We start from the raw sequence: 5,746 nt of genomic DNA, 5'->3' as shown, positions 1-5,746 counted from the left end.
TGTGCATACACAAGTGCTGAGGTGATACTGAAATGACTCCAAAGCTGAAGTAACAGTGTGGGAGTGGGGAGATTTAGAACTTAATAGAAAAGGTTTCTTGGAAAAGATGTGATTTCAGATGGACTTTGATGATGGGGAGTGGGCTAATCTGTCAAATGTGAATTTGGGGCATTCCATGAAGGTGGGAAGGTGTCAAACAAGAGGTCAGAAGGGGAATTGATGAGAATGAAACTCAGGGAATAGGTGAGCTTGACAGGAGAAAAGAGAATAAGCTGGGGTGTAGTAGGAAAATAAAGTGGAAAAGAAAGAGGGACAAAGCGGGAAGGGTGATAAAACCAATGGTCAAGAAATTCTGATTGATACAGAGAGGAGTTGGTCACCATTGGAGACTGTCAGGAGTGGCGAGACCTCTATGAAGAGTGATACTTTAAAGAGTGATTGAGGCTAAAGAGTGAAGTATTATTATCATTATTATTGCTTCTATGAAGTGCTGTACCCTGTACAATGTATGGACCGGTGAAAAGAGAGATTGAAGGCAGATGCAGCATTCAAGCTGGGATGTGCTAAGTGCTTGGAACAGCAAGGAGACCATTTGAATGGAGATAATTGTGTCGATCTTGGAAACATGATGGAAAAACCTATAAAATTTGGCAACAATTCCCATTTCTCTGAGTCATATCAACTCAATATGTTCATTGTGCACAAGGAACTTACAATCTAATGGGGAAGACAGAAATACAAATATTTACAAATAGAGCAATTTGAAATTAAAAATTGAATGCATAATGGAATAAATGCAGGTGCTGAGATGCTGGATAAAAATAACTCCAGTGATGGGTGTTGAGTTGATATGACTCAGGGAAATGAGAATTGTTGCCAAATTTTATTGGTTTTTCTGATAAAAAACCAGGGGATGGTGACCTTTATCCCTCTCAATCATCTGACCATAGACAGATACCTCCTAAATCTACCTCTCTAGATCTGACCCCTCATCTGACCTGCAATCTTGTATCTCCTCTTGTCTCCTGGACATCTCCACTTGGCTATACGCCCAGCACTGCAAACTCAGCAGGCAGGAGAAAGAACTCTTCACCTACCCCTTTAGAAACATTCCTTCTCATCACTTTTCCATCTCATTTGGCAAGAACACTATCCTCCTTGTTCCAGAAACCCCCACCCTTGAATCATCCTTGACTCTTCGCGGTCATTCAACTCATTCAGTCTATGCTAAATCATGCCAGTTTTTCCTGCACAACATCTCCTGGGTCAGTTCCTTCTTCACCTAAACCACTATCACCCTGGTTCAAGCTGTGGTTTAGCCATGGCTAAATTGTTATCATTATTATATATGTGAAGTGCTTACTATGTACCAAGCACTGTTCTAAGCAGTGTGGTAGATTCAAGTTAGACACACTCCCTGTCCCACATGAGGCTCACAGTCTAGTAGAACAGATATTGAATCCTCAGATTTACAGATGAGGAAACTGGGCAAAGAGAAGTTGTGGAATTGCACAAAGTCCCATAGTAGACTTTTGGCAGAGCTGGGATTAGAACCCAGATCCTCTAACTCCCAGTTCCATGATCTTTCCACTAGGCCCTAGTGCTCCTCATTATTACATTAGCCTTCTCACTGGTGTCCCTACCTCCACTTACTCCTCCATCCAATCAATACTACCCAGTGCTGCACGTATCATCTCCTTGAGGTAAAGCATGGCCTACATCTCTCCTCTCCTCAAAACCCTCCACCGATTCCCTGTGTCTTTTGGTATCAAATAAAATCTCTTCACTGTCAGCATCAGGGCTGCCTTCCATCTGGCCCCTTTTTACCTAGCTTCTCTCTTTAACCACTATTTCCTAACCCACTGTCTTCATTCCCCTCAAGGCAACCTTCTAACTATAGCTCACTCTCAACTCTCCCACCTCCATCTCCGCAGTCAATACTATCCCCCTGCTTGGAATTCCCTTCATCCCCAAGTCAGACAGATTGCAGCTCTCCTGACATTGAAATCCCTCCTAAAATCCCACCTCCTCCAACAAGCTTTCCCTGATTAATTTTCCAGCACCGTGAGCCATATCTTTCTTTCAGCCAACTCTGGTACTTCACTTCTTTATTCTGACCATGCTAATCATAAATACTTTTATGTTTGTTTTTTATGCCATTTGTAAATTGCTTACTGTGCCAGGAACTGTACTAAGCACTGATACAAGCTAATCAGATTGGACCCAGTCCATGTCTCCTAGGGGGTACTGTCTTAATCCCCATTTTACAGATGAGGTAACTGAGGCACGGAGAAGTTAGGCAATTTACCAAAGGTCACACAGCAGACATGTGGTGGGGCTGGGATTAGAACCCAGGTCTTTCCAGTTTCTGGGCCCAAGCTCTATCCACTAGGTCATGAAATTTCTTGTGTTTGACTCCGTTGCAATGTAAGCTCCTTAAAGGAAGGAAACATGCCACTTCTTTACTTCTGTACTTCCCAAGTGGCCAGTACAGTGCTTCGCAACAAGTGGGTACTCAATAAATACTATTATTAGTATTCTTCTGCTGTTATTAACACTATGACTCCATATCTGCTGGGGAGCTGGGGATGACCCACGTCTTCTGGAGCCTGATCAAGCTTTATAGCATTCTGTGATAGGACAGAGACCTTCAATTCCTGTTTGGTAACCCCTATGCCATAATCTCACCCCCAGAAGGGCCCAAGGAGGGAAGTCCCAAAATATAGCCTTGGGCCAGAGATCTTATGGCCCAGTCTACATTGGCTTTCTGCTGAGTGGAGTGGGAATCGATCCCAAGGACCTCGCCCCATCAAAACAGGTTGTAGAGTTGCCTTCTTCCCCCTTCCCCACCCCATTCTCCTTTCCAAGTGACAGAGCACACTAGCTATGGCTGCCCTATGTGCCCCAAATTTTCCCCCAACAGTTCCAATCCCATGCAGGTGTTGGCCTCCAGGGAGTGAGGGCCTATGGGGGAAGCAGGAGAGAGCAGAGCCCTGGCAGTCAGAGAACCTTGGTTCTAAACCTGGAAGGAGATTGTTCCAGGGATTTCTCCTCACTCTTAACTGCCACAAGGACTGCAGGGATTAGGGAGAGGAACAGTGGTCTGCCAGCTCCCAAGGCAGCCCAAGATACTGCTCTCCCAACCTGCTGATGGGCTGGAGGGAACCCCATGATTCCTTTCTCCCCCAAGTTTGCAAATTTATGATGTAAGTTTTCATAAACACCATACGTATTCCCTGATTTCCCTTTAAAATGATAGTTCTCTAATGTTGAGTGCACCAAGAATGCACTAATATACATTCAATAAAGAGTTCTCCTATGAAGCGTATATTGGCATTGATATAGCACTTATGTACACATCTGTAACTCCTTTATTTATATTAATTTCTGGCTCCACCTCCAGACTGTAAGCTCCTTGTGGGCAGGGAATGTGTCTGTTTATTGTTATATTGTACTTTCCAAAGTGCTTAGTAGAGTGCTTTGAACAGAATAAGTACTAACTAAATACGAATGAATGAATGAATGAATGAATGAATGAATGAATGAATGAATGGTGGCACTGTCATTTAGAGCAAGGATAAAGTAACTTGGTGGGAGACTTGAGGGCCTGTGTTTCGATCATCTTTTTTGTCAGTAACTCAGAATAAACAGCTACATCCCCCTTATGACAGCTCCACACATGACTCTTTGAGCTTCTTAAGGAAGCTGTTTCTCCAGGGAAGAACTTAAAGGAGAGAATTCTCCTCTCCACAGTTCTTGAGTGGGTTATTTTGTCTTTGGAAACAGAAAGGAATATGCATAATAAGTCAAGGTAGGCACCTCATGAGAGCAAATCTTCTTCTCGGATTGCAAATACTTCCTGCTAGGTGATTGAATTGAAAAGTTCTGAAAAAAAGTCTTGATCATGCCACTTTCAACAACCTAAACCTAAAACAGCTATTTAACAAATCAGACCTTTTGGAAAGTGTCTAGATTTCACTATCAAATTGTAGTTATATTGGAGGGCAAATTGTTAATTTTCAGAAAAGATGGAATGAGCCAGGGGGGATGTCATGAGATCAGTCAGTCAATCAGTCATTCAGTTGAATTTATTAAGTGCTTACTGTGTGCAGAGGACTGAACTAAATGCTTGGGAGAGCACAATACCCCAGAATTGGTAGACATGTCCCCTGCCTACATGGAGCTTAAAGTCTAGGGGTCTAAGTTCAAGTCCTAACTCTGGTCCTATGTTGATGTCTGATTTTGGGTCAGTCGCCTAACCTCTGTGACCCAGGTTCTTCATGTTAAACAATGGCCAAGGCTTTTCTCCCTACCTCTTAGACAGGGAGGTCTGTGTGGGACGGGAACTCTGCTGTCTGATCTCATTATGTTGTATCTAACTCAGTGTCTGCCCCATTGTCTCATCTTGTCTTATGCTGTCAAGTTGTCTCTGACCCACAGTGACTCCATAGAATATCTCTCCCAGAACCCCCCACCTCCATTTACAATCATTCTGATAGAGTATCTGTGGAGTTTTCTTGTTAGAAATACGGAAGTAGTTTACCACTGTCTTCTTCCATGTAGTAAACTTGAGTCTCTCTCTTTGACTCTCTCCCATGCCCCTGCTGCCCAGCACAGGGGAGTTTTGACTTGTAGCAGATTGCCTTCCACTCGCTAGCCACTGCTCAAGCTAGAAATGGAATGGATATGTCTCTGCTTGACCCTACCTCCCATAGCCGAGACTAGCAGAGTCCTGGAAACTCTCTAGGTGCGATCCTGAGAAGGTGTTTATCCCATAATGATAGCATAATAATAGGCATCATTATTATTCTTAGGTTTCAAATTCATAACTTGGAGTATTCTAATTTTTCTTCTTTTTAATCAAAGTGGACAATTCTAAAATTAGTCTTCTAAATTAATATCTTAAAGTTATTCTCTGGCTCCAAGAATTTCCAAGAAATGCTGGTTGACCAAATTGTTGGGACTATAAAAGTGGAAATTTAACCTGAAATTTAGAGCATTATACAAGATGTGTTTTGCATTTTGAAAAGCAGCATGCTTAGTGGAAAAAAGCATGAACTTGGGATTCAGAGGACCTGGATTTTAATCCCAGCTTCCTCACTTGCCTGCTTTGTAACTTGGAGCAAGTCACTTAACTTCTCAGTGCCTCATCTCTAGATTGGGGGTGACTGTAAACCCCATGAAGGTTAGGGGCTGTGTCTGATCTGTTTAGGCAGCGCCACTATCCTCCCTGTCTCAGGAACCCTCACCATTGGCTTTATAGCACTCTATCACCTCACCCCTCACCTCACTTCTCTCCTTTTACAACCCAGACCAAACACTTCACTCCTCTAGTACTAACCTTCTTGCTGTGCCTTGATCTTACCTCTCTTGATGTTGACCCCTGGCCCACATCCTACCACTAGCCTGGAACACCCTCCCTCCTCAAACCTGCCAGACAATTACTCTCCCACCATTCAAAGCCTTATTGAAGGCACACCTCAAAGAAGCCTTCACAGATTAAGCCCCATCACCCTGACTTGCTCCCTATGCTTCTCACCCCCTCCCCCCACCCCGCTCTACAGCACTTATGTATATATCTGTAATTTTATTTATTTATATCAATGCCTGTTTGTATTGACATCTTTCTCCCTGCGTCTAGACTGTGAGCTCATTGTGAGTGGGGGTTGTCTCTCTTTATTGCTGTATTGTACTCTCCCAAGTGCTTAGTACCATGCTCTGCACACAGTAAATGCTCATAAATGCA

The 5,746-nt window shown here is 43.3% G+C and overlaps 1 non-coding gene across 1 annotated transcript; it reads right to left on the bottom strand.

Moving 5' to 3' along the window:
* Positions 1 to 4,627: 4,627 nt before the first annotated feature.
* LOC114814460 lies at positions 4,628 to 4,765 on the bottom strand. The gene has a single exon (XR_003762253.1). It is a non-coding gene; the product is annotated as a small nucleolar RNA SNORA7 (small nucleolar RNA).
* Between the last annotated feature and the right edge of the window lie 981 nt (positions 4,766 to 5,746).

Source organism: Ornithorhynchus anatinus, chromosome 9, assembly GCF_004115215.2.
Source record: "Ornithorhynchus anatinus isolate Pmale09 chromosome 9, mOrnAna1.pri.v4, whole genome shotgun sequence".
Taxonomy (NCBI): Eukaryota; Metazoa; Chordata; class Mammalia; order Monotremata; family Ornithorhynchidae; genus Ornithorhynchus; species Ornithorhynchus anatinus.
Note: the sequence above shows the minus strand (reverse complement) of the source record. Positions and strands in the feature narration are given on the sequence as shown.